This window comes from Coregonus clupeaformis, chromosome 14, assembly GCF_020615455.1.
Source record: "Coregonus clupeaformis isolate EN_2021a chromosome 14, ASM2061545v1, whole genome shotgun sequence".
NCBI lineage: Eukaryota > Metazoa > Chordata > Actinopteri > Salmoniformes > Salmonidae > Coregonus > Coregonus clupeaformis.
In genome coordinates this window covers 45,010,077-45,025,274 of record NC_059205.1, presented here as the reverse complement: position 1 = coordinate 45,025,274, position 15,198 = coordinate 45,010,077, and positions in this window count along the sequence as shown.

Below are 15,198 nucleotides of genomic sequence, written 5' to 3'. Positions count from 1 at the left end.
TTAATTATCTGTTCTGGTTTGACCCTTGCACCATATTTTTTGGCCAATTAATATTCGTGGCTTCCTGACAACACAGAAAATGATAAATGGATCTTCTTTATGTTTTTGATCTGCATATGTAGTCGAATAAACAGATAAACATTATCAAAATTAAAAAAAAATCTCATTCCAATGATTTGATGATTGACAGTAATTGTAGTGCCTACTAGCTTAGACAACATGACCACATGGGCAGTCAGCCTAGGTCAGGTGAAATTTGCGCGTCATGACCAATGATCTATCCAGTGGTCATGACCCATGGAGAACAGTTTTTAGTTTTGTCTATGTCAGGATCTGGCCATTTGTGATGAGCCTATAAGCTTAATCAATAATCAAATCAAATAACATTTATTGGTTGCATACACATATTTAGCAGATGTTATTGATGCTTGTGTTCCTAGCTCCAACAGTGCAGTAATAATAATAAGGTATGATATAAAAAAAAGAGCTCTGTCTACGGACCATGACACGTCCTTTGAAACTTCGATGCGCAACTGTAGGTAACGACCAGGGCCCGGTTTCCCAAAATCATGTTGGTTCATCGTTAGAACGATAAACTTAGCCTTAAGATGCTTTTGGCAAACCGGGCCCTGGGCTTCATTTCCCAGATCCTTCGTTTAGCGTTAAAATCATCGTTAGAACCATCTTACAATGTATCTTTAGTAACCAAGGTGTTTCCCAGAGCCTTCGTCAGTAACATGGCTCTTGAAACCCTCCCACATCTACCAGTGATCCAGATCACTCATAGAGCAGCCAAAGTGCACCAGCTTATTTTCTGCCTTACCTCACAATATATCATTCTAAAACAATTTATATGAGTTGTGTGTAAATGGTCATGATCATACGATGATAAATGTTTTATTTCGGTAATGTATAGGATCTAATGTAATATTTGAAATACTGTATGTATTTGTAACATTTTGTCAAGATTAGTTTTATCCCAAGCTGAATCTTATCCGGTATAAATTGGAAACACCTGGAACACTATAAACGCAAAGACATTGTCAGACGTCAGTGGAACAACAATAACACTGCATATGGCTGCTATTCAGCAGACTGTTGCTCTCCAACAACCGGCGGCGCAGTCGGTTAGTGTACATAAATGTGCATATTCTCAACATCCTGAGCCCCGTTGCAGACTTACAATGATGGGGCAGAAATACAGGGTCCCACGAGAGGAGATACTCAGACTGCTCAACCTTGTGTCTCCCTCAATCAGCTGCAACTTTGAGCTGAGTGGTGAGGTGCAGCTTCTAACAGCCTTGTGCTTTTACACAGTGGGGAGTTTTCTCCAGGTCCTTGGGGATGGACACGTCCTCAAAACATACAAAAATAAGAAAAAACAAAATCTGTGCAGTAGAGGGTTAGTTACTGTATGTATTTGTGGGTTAAAAGGAAACTGAGACAGATATTTATTTTATTATTACGTTTATTTGGCAGGGACAATACACAGCAAAAACATAGGCTCAGAGCACTGAGAAAACAGGTTGCACCAGATTTAGCTAATAGCTCATTTCCATCTGTAGTCCCTAAAACATCTAGACATGGAACCATTATATACGTCTAGACATAGGGGAACATCTAGACATGGAAACTATATACACATCTAGACATAGGTGAACATCTAGACATGGAAACATTAAATACATCTAGACATAGGTGAACATCTAGACATGGAAACATTATATACAAACAGAAAAACATAAATACATCATACATTAAATGTATAAAAAAAACAGAGATCAGGACATAACACAGAAGTCAAAACATTGTGGTGCAGTGTGCTAAAGCACTGTGGAGGAAATAATACAACCGGGATTAGATGATGTAGTTATTTATTTTCATTTACATTACATTTTACATTTTCTTTTCATTCATAAAAACTAGTCTGCGAAATGTATAGTCCTTGCCTACGATTCATATGAAATGTGGGCTATTAGTCGTGTTTGCTTATGACGCAAGCGCCGTCAATTTCAGCACCATGGAACTGGACAGCTCCCCCAACGGAATCGTGTGAAAAACAGAACATACCCCCCAACGACGCTCTTCGCTGTGCTCTTACAGGTTCACTCTACGTGCTTGTTTGGGAAACATTTAAAAAGTTGGATAGTAAATGACCATGCATTTGGTAAGACCATCGTAATGTTTAATGCGGCAATCAGCAGTAGAAACAATAACAAAGCGGGCTCTCCACCCCTGGTTCGGTAAAAAGCTGAGGGATGGGGCTGGAGAAATGATACCACTCTCAAATTCATAGACAGAGCAATGGATGCAAGGATTGACCATCCATGATTTACAAATTATGATTTTAACCATGTTTTGAGGCTATATAGTATTTGTTTACATGTTTTGTTTACAAACATTGGAGTAAAACAATCAGATATTTTGGGTTCTGATCTGGTACGACAGTTGAACTAAGCTCATGATGCATTTATAAGTTATATTCTTTAGGTTACATCACAACTGGGAAACTAGGCCCTGATCCGTCAGTCTATCCTGGACTGTGTCACCTTCAGTGTTCTCCAGATAGTCCCGGGGAAAAGTGCCTCACTTCGAAAACCAAATTGGCAATGAGGTAGGCTAGGCTATGGTTTACAATGTTTATTTGTCCAATTATGTAGGCTACGATGCAGTTGCAGGGGCACATAGTGGCTGACCATATAAGACAGATAAAAAGTAGCCTACGCCTGCAAGTGGATATCGAACAATTTAAAATGGACTTTCCTCTGCATCTCTCTGCGCTGCACTTTCACTTTCATTTTCAACCAGCAGCTGTTTTCTAGAATTCTACACTTCCTGAATTTCTAGCGATTTTGCTATAGCCCTACATCTGTGACACATGTTTTATAGAAATATAGGCTACTTTGACTGGACAGTAGCCTACGATTCGATTAAGCTACAAAAAAGTTGACGACGGACTCGCTCAAACTGTCAAAACTAACCCAAAACTTTACACAACGTTAGACACGGACACGAATGATCTGCTTGGCGTGTTAACACACTGGTGGTTTGTTGTAACCGAGTATTGGTGCTAAACCGTGTTATTGGAGGCTGGCATGCTACTTGGCTATGGCGTCATAGGATTCGGTGCCCTGGACGGTTTTCACGGAAGAATACTGTACCAAGTTAGCTAGCTGAATAAACTAAGTTAGTCTATTCCTAGAAACATTGAACCAATGTAGTTTACAACAATTTTAATTTCTAAAGTGGAAGTTGGGAGAGTTATACACTGCTCAAAAAAATAAAGGGAACACTTAAACAACACAATGTAACTCCAAGTCAATCACACTTCTGTGAAATCAAACTGTCCACTTAGGAAGCAACACTGATTGACAATACATTTCACATGCTGTTGTGCAAATGGAATAGACAACAGGTGGAAATTATAGGCAATAAGCAAGACACCCCCAATAAAGGACTGGTTTGCAGGTGGTGACCACAGACCACTTCTCAGTTCCTATGCTTCCTGGCTGATGTTTTGGTCACTTTTGAATGCTGGCGGTGCTTTCACTCTAGTGGTAGCATGAGACGGAGTCTACAACCCACACAAGTGGCTCAGGTAGTGCAGCTCATCCAGGATGGCACATCAATGCGAGCTGTGGCAAGAAGGTTTGCTGTGTCTGTCAGCGTAGTGTCCAGAGCATGGAGGCGCTACCAGGAGACAGGCCAGTACATCAGGAGACGTGGAGGAGGCCGTAGGAGGGCAACAACCCAGCAGCAGGACTGCTACCTCCGCCTTTGTGCGAGGAGGAGCAGGGGGAGCGCTGCCAGAGTCCTGCAAAATGACCTCCAGCAGGCCACAAATGTGCGTGTGTCTGCTCAAACGGTCAGAAACAGACTCCATGAGGGTGGTATGAGGGCCCGACGTCCACAGGTGGGGGTTGTGCTTACAGCCCAACACCGTGCAGGACGTTTGGCATTTGCCAGAGAACACCAAGATTGGCAAATTCACCACTGGCGCCCTGTGCTCTTCACAGATGAAAGCAGGTTCACACTGAGCACGTGACAGAGTCTGGAGACGCCGTGGAGAACGTTCTGCTGCCTGCAACATCCTCCAGCATGACCGGTTTGGCGGTGGTTCAGTCATGGTGTGGGGTGGCATTTCTTTGGGGGGCCGCACAGCCCTCCATGTGCTCGCCAGAGGTAGCCTGACTGCCATTAGGTACCGAGATGAGATCCTCAGACCCCTTGTGAGACCATATGCTGGTGTGGTTGGCCCTGGGTTCCTCCTAATGCAAGACAATGCTAGACCTCATGTGGCTGGAGTGTGTCAGCAGTTCCTGCAAGAGGAAGGCATTGCTATGGACTGGCCCGCCCGTTCCCCAGACCTGAATCCAATTAAGCACATCTGGGACATCATGTCTTGCTCCATCCACCAACACCACGTTGCACCACAGACTGTCCAGGAGTTGGCGGATGCTTTAGTCCAGGTCTGGGAGGAGATCCCTCAGGAGACCATCCGCCACCTCATCAGGAGCATGCCCAGGCGTTGTAGGGAGGTCATACAGGCACATGGAGGCCACACACACTACTGAGCCTCATTTTGACTTGTTTTAAGGACATTACATCAAAGTTGGATCAGCCTGTAGTGTGGTTTTCCACTTTAATTTTGAGGGTGACTCCAAATCCAGACCTCCATTGGTTGATACATTTGATTTCCATTGATAATTTTTGTGTGATTTTGTTGTCAGCACATTCAACTATGTAAAGAAAAAAGTATTTAATAAGATTATTTCATTCATTCAGATCTAGGATGTGTTATTTTAGTGTTCCCTTAATTTTTTTGAGCAGTGTATTTGAGTGTTTCAGTGAAACGTAAGTGAGGGAGGCCCCGCTCTCTCGCTTTCCCAGATGTTTAGTTCATTTCATTCCGATCTCCTTTGCATTATTGTAGCCATTTTCTGTAGCCTGTCAACTATGCGTCTGTCTATCCCTGTTCTCTCCTCTCCGCACAGGCTATACAAACGCCTCACACCGCGTGGCTGCTGCCACTCTAACCTGGTGGTCCTTGCACGCACGACCCACGTGGAGTTCCAGGTCTCCGCAGCCTCTGGAACTGCCGTTCTGCGGCCAACAAGGCAGAGTTCATCTCAGCCTATGCTACCCTCCAGTCCCTCGACTTCTTGGCGCTGACGGAGACATGGATTACCACAGAAAACACTGCTACTCCTACTGCTCTCTCCTCGTCTGACCATGTGTTCTCGCATACCCCGAGAGCATCTGGTCAGCGGGGTGGTGGCACAGGAATCCTCATCTCTCCCAAGTGGACATTCTCTCTTTCTCCCCTGACCCATCTGTCTATCTCCTCATTTGAATTCCATGCTGTCACAGTCACTAACCCATTCAAGCTTAACATCCTTATCATTTATCGCCCTCCAGGTTCCCTTGGAGAGTTCATCAATGAGATTGACGCCTTGATAAGTTCATTTCCTGAGGATGGCTCACCCCTCACAGTTCTGGGTGACTTTAACCTCCCTACGTCTACCTTTGACTCATTTCTCTCTGCCTCCTTCTTTCCCCTCCTCTCCTCTTTTGACCTCACCCTCTCACCGTCCCTCCCTACTCACAAGGCAGGCAATACGCTTGACCTCATCTTTACTAGATGCTGTTCTTCTACTAATCTCACTGTAACTCCCCTCCAAGTCTCCGACCACTACATTGTATCCTTTTCTCTCTCGCTCTCCTCCAACACTACTCACTCTGCCCCTACTCAGATGGTAATAAGCCGTCGCAACCTTCGCTCTCTCTCTCCCGCTACTCTCTCCTCTTCCATCCTATCATCTCTTCCCTCTGCTCAATCCTTCTCCCTCCAATCTCCTGATTCTGCCTCCTCAACCCTCCTCTCCTCCCTTTCTGCATTCTTTGACTCTCTATGTCCCCTATCCTCCCGGCCGGCTCGGTCCTCCCCTCCTGCTCCGTGGCTTTTCACTCCCTCCTCTCTACATTTTCTTCCTCTGTTTCTGCTGCTAAAGCCACTTTCTACCACTCTAAATTCCAAGCCTCTGCCTCTAACCCTAGGAAGCTCTTTGCCACCTTCTCCTCCCTGCTGAATCCTCCTCCCCCTCCCCCCTCCTCCCTCTCTGTGGATGACTTCGTCAACCATTTTGAAAAGAAGGTTGACGACATCCGATCCTCGTTTGTTAAGTCAAATGACACTGCTGGTCCTGCTCACACTGCCCTACCCTATGCTTTGACTTCTTTCTCCCCTCTCTCTCCAGATGAAATCTTGCGACTTGTGACGGCCGGCCGCCCAACAACCTTCCCGCTTGACCCTATCCCCTCCTCTCTTCTCCAGACCATTTCCGGAGACCTTCTCCCTTACCTCACCTCGCTCATCAACTCATCCTTGACCGCATGGCTACGTCCCTTCCGTCTTCAAGAGAGCGAGAGTTGCACCCCTTCTCAAAAAACCTACACTCGATCCCTCCGATGTCAACAACTACAGACCAGTATCCCTTCTTTCTTTTCTCTCCAAAACTCTTGAGCGTGCCGTCTTTAGCCAACTCTCTTGCTATCTCTCTCAGAATGACCTTCTTGATCCAAACCAGTCAGGTTTCAAGACTGGTCATTCAACTGAGACTGCTCTTCTCTGTGTCACGGAGGCTCTCCGCACTGCTAAAGCTAACTCTCTCTCCTCTGCTCTCGTCCTTCTAGACCTATCTGCTGCCTTTGATACTGTGAACCATCAGATCCTCCTCTCCACCCTCTCCGAGTTGGGCATCTCCGGCGCGGCTCACTCTTGGATTGCGTCCTACCTGACAGGTCGCTCCTACCAGGTGGCGTGGCGAGAATCTGTCTCTGCATCACGTGCTCTCACCACTGGTGTCCCCCAGGGCTCAGTTCTAGGCCCTCTCCTATTCTCGCTATACACCAAGTCACTTGGCTCTGTCATATCCTCACATGGCCTCTCCTATCATTGCTACGCAGACGACACACAATTCATCTTCTCCTTTCCCCCTTCTGATAACCAGGTGGCGAATCGCATCTCTGCATTTCTGGCAGACATATCAGTGTGGATGACGGATCACCACCTCAAGCTGAACCTCGGCAAGACGGAGCTGCTCTTCCTCCCGGGGAAGGACTGCCCGTTCCATGATCTCGCCATCACGGTTGACAACTCCGTTGTGTCCTCCTCCCAGAGTGCAAAGAGCCTTGGCGTGACCCTGGACAACACCCTGTCGTTCTCTGCTAACATCAAGGCGGTGACCCGATCCTGTAGGTTCATGCTCTACAACATTCGCAGAGTACGACCCTGCCTTACACAGGAAGCGGCACAGGTCCTAATCCAGGCACATGTCATCTCCCGTCTGGATTACTGCAACTCGCTGTTGGCTTGGCTCCCTGCCTGTGCCATTAAACCCCTACAACTCATCCAGAACGCCGCAGCCCGTCTGGTGTTCAACCTTCCCAAGTTCTCTCACGTCACCCCGCTCCTCCACACACTCCACTGGCTTCCAGTTGAAGCTCGCATCTGCTACAAGACCATGGTGCTTGCCTACGGAGCTGTGAGGGGAACGGCACCTCCGTACCTTCAGGCTCTGATCAGTCCCTACACCCAGTCCCTTCATCCACCTCTGGCCTGCTGGCCCCCCTACCTCTGCGGAAGCACAGTTCCCGCTCAGCCCAGTCAAAACTGTTCGCTGCTCTGGCACCCCAATGGTGGAACAAGCTCCCTCACGACGACAGGACAGCGGAGTCACTCACCACCTTCCGGAGACACTTGAAACCCCACCTCTTTAAGGAATACCTGGGATAGGATAAAGTAATCCTTCTACCCCCCCTTACCCCACCCCAAAGAGAAAAAAAAAACATATTGTAAAGTGGTTGTCCCACTGGCTATCATAAGGTGAATGCACCAATTTGTAAGTCGCTCTGAATAAGAGCGTCTGCTAAATGACGAAAATGTAAAATGTAAATTAATAGGACTACGGTAGCCTATAGCCTATTGTTACGAACCCCGTGGCTTTAAACGTCTAGGGTGATGGACATGAGACCCGTAACATAATTCATGCAAATTATAAGTGTGACATGGAACAGTGAGAACGAAAAACTACACGACAACCATAAACTACCGTCAAACATAAAAGGTTTATTGCTGAACACACGGTAAAGGTTTTGGGAAAAAGGGCTGAGCAGGACCCAAGAAATGAAACAATAGTGTAAAACACCCCTAAACTGATCTTGCCTGCCTCAAGAACCGCTAAGCTACTGCTAGTCATACAAATGTACAGTGGGTGGTCCGCTCAGGTCTAACTAGTGTTTTTAGACAGATTTCTTCCTACGGGTAATGTACGCCCAAGGGCAACTTGCTTAAACTCCCCTTTTCCCAGAAACACACAAAGTTACGAAACAGAGTAATCAGCAAATTAGTGAGTACACAATACACAGGATACCACAGTATCCATACTCACATACGGAAATAGTCTCTAACAAAATTACCAAACAGAGTAACCAAACTTAGTGAGTACACAATACACAGGATACCACAGTATCCATACTCACATACGGAAACAGTCTTTCTCTCTCACAACAAACATAACTGACTGGTTTTTATATAATGGGATGTGTGATTGAAAAACCAGCAACAGGTGGTGCCATGCAGAGGAATGTTCACTGATTGGTCCACCTAGCAATCAGCAGACATCTCAACGACCACCAATCAGGAACATACAGGACACCTGTGATTAGGGCAGAAGGAGAGGAAAACACAGGACACAGGATACCTGTATCCGTAACACCTATAATTGAGGACGGGGTTTATGCAGTATTCCATGGTGTCCATCTCTATAGTCTACTAGTAGTGTCGGTCAAGCTGTAGGCCTAATTGCGTCCATAGGCCTATTGACACTGTGCATCTGTCCCAATGGACTCAAAGGCTACTTAAGCTCACTCAAGCCAATGTTTGAGGTAGGCCTAATTGGGATCGTCCCTTTTAGCAGGACTAGAGAGCGTTGTCAGGAAGTCGGGTATGACATAGCCTAAATAACTCACAGTGTATTAGTAGGTAGGTTCGGAAATGACCATGTCTCAACAGCAGAGCTGTAGAGCTTTGTCTTGTATCTCTCGTCCTGGGCTCAGAGCAGTGGTCATGTTTCTCCTCCCCGGAGTTGCATGCCTCTGTTTCGAAACGCCGCCTTTTAATGCAGGTAACCAGCCAATGTAGAAACGCCAGGTGGAGGTCTGGTGACAATACTTCCTTGTCGAGACCTGCAGAGGGAACAAGCTCTCCAAAACAATAGCACACTCAGTGGCAAGCACTGCCTATCTCAATTACTTAGGCTAAGTCTCTATAATAGAGACGCTATAATAGACTTGCCCGTTGCCTCTCGTCCCAGAACTCTCAGCACCTGCGTCTTTTATCAACGCTGTCCAGGATCCTGAATCTGTCAGAATACAGGCTAAACAGCTCAGTGCCAATTAAACGCCAATGCCTGAGATGATAAACAAATCGGTTATAAGCAAGCCTATAGTGCACACGTTTTGTTCAGGCATAGGCCCTAAATCAAAGTAGCATTTGAGTCCAGCCTCAAGCGGGCCAGATGTACAGTTGTCAATAGGCCTATGGACGCATTACCGCTTGACGGACACCACTCGTATAGAGAGGGACACATGGAATACTGCATAAACCCGTCCTCAATTATTAATTTCACTAAATGGATAGGCTATTCTTTTGACCTATTTAATAGTAGTTTTCGTATCATAGGGTAATTGTCCAGTCAAAGTAGTCTATAGTTCTACTTAACATTTCCATGACAATCAAGGCTAGGCTACTGCAAAAATACCAACCTGTGAAATCGCTGGGAAGTAATTTATCAAACGCCCCCCATCCGGCTGATAAAATATCGAAGCCCATATAATCCTATTCATTCTAATCTAAAAGGTAAAACTGATACTATATTAGCACTCCTATTATGAGACACTTTGGACCCGATTTAGACTTATGAATTTATGCCTTTCCTAAGCACGCCTTTTTTACGCACTTCTCAGTTGTTGCTATTCAGACTTACCTTATGATGGCTCGTAACGAGATTTGCAGGCGTGGTTCCCTTGCACACTGAAAACCCTCCCACTTGCTGGCTAACAGATTTTCTCATGGAGTTTTCATTCAATAGGGTTTTCAGTACATTTATCTTAAATCATCCCTTTAAATATGGTGTAACTTTAATTAGAATGTTGTTAGACTAGAATACATAGAGAGAACGGGTTCCAAAAATAGGGATCAATAGAAGAAAAATATCTAATTATGTGCATATTCGTCTCCGTTTCAACACCAACTGATAGATTTAAAAATACTCGGATCTTATAGATTATTTAGGCACATTTTGGGGTTAGGAAAGAATGTATGAATCATACAAAAAAAACAGGTTTGAAGAGCCTTTATGCAGTAAATATATTGATTAATCAAAAATACAGTGGTTTGATTAATTCTGAAAATTACCACATTCAGTTCTTTAACCCATGGTAATGTTGGATGATTAGTGTGTATATATAGAATTATAATAGGGAAAATAGTGTACAATAATAGGCTATACCCTCATCTATTGCCTGCACTAACCATGGAACTGTGTGATGACACAGACAGGTACTGTGCCATGTGTGGGGTACGGCTTGGTCTGCGCTCTGCTCCATAACGATTTAATTAGCCTACATGTTTAAAAAAATTGTTTTATCAACTGTTACTAATGATCCTGAGCAACAACCACATGGCCGTATAACTACATTTACAGAGGAAGCAAATGAAGGTAAACGAAATAATGTAATTCAATGGAATGATAATGTAGTTATACCAACTGAAGGGAACTAACAGTAAATTGGCAGTTGAATATGTTTGGTTATTAGGACATAATGATTGTCGATACTGATAGTGGGGGTAGCCTATCAGAAAGTCGGGGTAGCCTATATTTAAGACATTCGATATTGCCCATCCCTGCAAGTTAAAAGGCTGTACAATTTAAATTCTGCATAATGGCACAGCATTTCATAAACTTTACTATGGGAAAGTTGATATGTTGATATGCTGGTTTCACATTTGTCTCCAGCGATTATAAGGTAAAATATATCTAAAATAGTGTCATTTTTATTTACAATTCTCTTATCCAAACGGATTACTAATTTACCTAGCTCTTATCAATAGCTCTTATCAAGTTGTAAATTACAGTGCATGGAGAATTATGTTATTTCTATCTTTGGGCTGCAGACTACCTCAAAATCACATGACTTGGAGATTCCAAAATTTCACCATTCCAACCCCTCCCAATACACTCCCATACGTTCTTATGGTAACGATGAGGGAAATAACATTACTTCCAGTCAGTGGAGGCTACAATAACAGTGACTCATTATGAAAGGATTAAAATAATATTTGATTTTAATAGGTACGTGTTGGTTGAAAAGCACAAGTAACATTAACAAAGGCAGGCTAATCTCTTGTGCTCTCTGCTAGGTCTCATTCGGAGAGCGGTCTGTACTTTAACTCCTGTGTTGGGTAATGTTGACTGTGCAAACACTAGTCAAATATGTTTGCTTTGCAGTTAAACTGTCAAAAACAGAAAATTCTCTATATCCGCTCAGCGTTTCTGTCAATCATATTTCATACAATTGAGTGATTAATCAATTGATTAATCAATTATGTTAATATCTTCTTATCGGTATGATAACTTTTATTTTAAGAGTGGATGGTGAGCTGCTCTGCACCCTTACATTGTAATTGCATAGTAGCCCACATATTTGGAGAAATACACATTGTAAACCATAGCCTAATAGCATTTCCAACTTGATTGTGAGGCACTTTTCCCCGGGACTGTCACTGAAGGTGACTCAGTCCAGGAGAGACCAGACAGGTCAGGTCTTAAACGCTCGGTTGCACATCTGAGAGTTTCAAAGGACACATCATATGCTCATAGGTCCATGGACAGAGTTCAGTTTTTATATCATACCTAATTATTGATGTAGTTTATAGGCTCATCAGAAATGTCCAGATCCTGAAATAGGCAGAACTAGAAACTGTTCTCCATGGGTCATAACCACTGTGTATATCATTGGTCATGACCCGCAAAGTTCACCAGACCGCGGCTGCATGCCCATACAATATCGAATGACATTCATGCTTTCCTGTAAAATCAAGTGGTTATGTTATCTAAGCTCATAGGCATTGAAGCTTGTCAGTTGCATGCTTTTGAGCCTATCCACAATTATGTCAAAGTGCTTAAGGTTGTAAAAGTTGTGGAAGTGGCGGTCTCACTGACCTAGGCCAATTTGGATTGGGCACATGACCCACTACAGTGACTGTCAATCATCAAATCATTGGAATGACAAACAAAAAAATAAATAACTTTAATCTATTTAATGGATTACATAATATGTAAGATCAAAAACATTTAGAAATACCCATTTATAATGGTTTGTGTTGTCAGGAAGCAAAGACTGTTAATTGGCCAAAACATAAGATGCAGGGGTCAAACCAGAACCGATAATTAAAAATACAACATTTGAATAATCAGATAAATATTCAGTTTCTCATTATTTATACAGTTGAAGTCGGAAGTTTACATACACTAGGTTAAATCATTAAAACTCGTTTTTCAACCACTCCACAAATTTCTTGTTAACAAACTATAGTTTTGGCAAGTCGGTTAGGACATCTACTTTGTGCAACAGTTGTTTACAAACAGATTATTTCACTTATAATTCACTGTATCACAATTCCAGTGGGTCAGAAGTTTACATACACTAAGTTGACTGTGCCTTTAAACAGCTTGGAAAATTCCAGTAAATTATGTCATGGCTTTAGAAGCTTCTGATAGGCTAATTGACATCATTTGAGTCAATTGGAGGTGTACCTGTGGATGTATTTCAAGGGCTACCTTCAAACTCAGTGCCTCTTTGCTTGACATCATGGGAAAATCTAAAGAAATCAGCCAAGACCTCAGAAAAAAAATTGTAGACCTCCACAAGTCTGGTTCATCCTTGGGCGCAATTTCCAAACGCCTGAAAGTACCACGTTCATCTGTACAAACAATAGTATGCAAGTATAAACACCATGGGACCACGCAGCCGTCATACCTCTCAGGAAGGAGACGCGTTCTGTCTCCTAGAGATTAACGTACTTTGGTGTGAAAAGTGCAAATCAATCCCAGAACAACAGCAAAGGACCTTGTGAAGATGCTGGAGGAAACAGGTACAAAAGTATCTATATCCACAGTAAAACGAGTCCTATATCGACATAACCTGAAAGGCCGCTCAGCAAGGAAGAAGCCACTGCTCCAAAACCGCCATAAAAAAGCCAGGCTATGGTTTGCAACTGCACATGGGGACAAAGATCATACTTTTTGGAGAAATGTCCTCTGGTCTGATGAAACAAAAATAGAACTGTTTGGCCATAATGACCATCGTTATGTTTGGAGGAAAAAGGGGGGACTTGCAAGCCGAAGAACACCATCCCAACCGTGAAGCACGGGGGTGGCAGCATCATGCTGTGGGGGTGCTTTGCTGCAGGAGGGACTGGTGCACTTCACAAAATAGATGGCATCATGAGGAAGGAAAATTATGTAGATATATTGAAGCAACATCTCAAGACATCAGTCAGGAAGTTAAAGCTTGGTCGCAAATGGGTCTTCCAAATGGACAATGACCCCAAGCATACTTCCAAAGTTGTGGCAAAATGGCTTAAGGACAACAAAGTCAAGGTTTTGGAGTGGCCATCACAAAGCCCTGACCTCAATCCTATAGAACATTTGTGGGCAGAACTGAGCGTGTGCGAGCAAGGAGGCCTACAAACCTGACTCAGTTACACCAGCTCTGTCAGGAGGAATGGGCCAAAATTCACCCAACTTATTGTGGGAAGCTTGTGGAAGGCTACCCAAACGTTTTGACCCAAGTTAAACAATTTAAAGGCAATGCTACCAAATACTAATTGAGTGTATGTACATTTCTGACCCACTGGGAATGTGATGAAAGAAATAAAAGCTGAAAGAAATAATTCTCTCTACTATTATTCTGACATTTCACATTCTTAAAATAAAGTGGTGATCCTAACTGACCTAAGACAGGGAATTTGTACTCAGATTAAATGTCAGGAATTGTGAAAAACTGAACGTAAATGTATTTGGCTAAGGTGTATGTCAACTTCCGACTTCAACTGTAGTTCCTTTAGACAATGAAAATAACAAAACTGTTGATGTGTGGTTTGATTTCAGATTCAAATAAAATAAAGGAGGAACGACCCTTCTCTTGGTTTTTAACTTTGGTTTAACCCATAAACGATAAAAGGAGTTGATATCCAATTTTCGATTTTCGTTCATAAAATTCTGAAACTATACACAATACATGAGCTATTTCCCATTTTTCCACTTCTTGATTTGAATGGAATAACCAATGAAAGGATGATACACGGACCAAGAAAGAAGATCCTGTAAATGGCTCCACTGATTATCTGGTTACATAAATGTAAAGGCTGTTCTCTATGTTGACCCAGAGCACCAATAATGGTGTGAACTTGTGCAACTTGGCCCAGCAACAAACGTAACAGTCTTTATCACTGGCTGTGTATCAGGAGCTGTTACTGCACTCTGACACTACTGACTCAGATCACGGGGTCAAAGTTCAAATGATACTGTGATTGCGTGTGTGTCAGAGATAGAGAGTGTGTGTTTGTGGGTGTGTGTGTCCAGCTGTGGTTATGCATATGACCAGCCACCTGATTCAAATCAATGGTCATGTCCTTATCGGAATGTTTGTTAGTTTCAGTGTTTCTTTGTCAAATGCTCAGAGTGCACTGCGTACACTCTGTTATCCCAACCCCCTGAGAAACAAACCCATGGAGAGGTTGGAGTACAGTCACAGTGCAGTGCACAGGGTGCAGTTCTGCACAACAACCCTTGGCATCTGGCAAATGTCTGATTGGTGGTCCGCCTCTAACCTTTCCACTACCTTACTCTAAAGATTCCTGGACCGCTCTAATTTTGTAATAGGCCCTTAACTGTCCAGTTCTCTGCATGAATCAGGAAGTAGGGCATGGGTAAATAAATATCCATTGCTACTGGCCACTTGGATTGGATTATTAAGATGTACCAGTTGTTTGAATGAAACTCGCCTCCATTGTTCTGAGGCCAGAATGGAAAGCAGGACGCCCTGTCTCATTTCAGGGCCCATAGGGTGCTG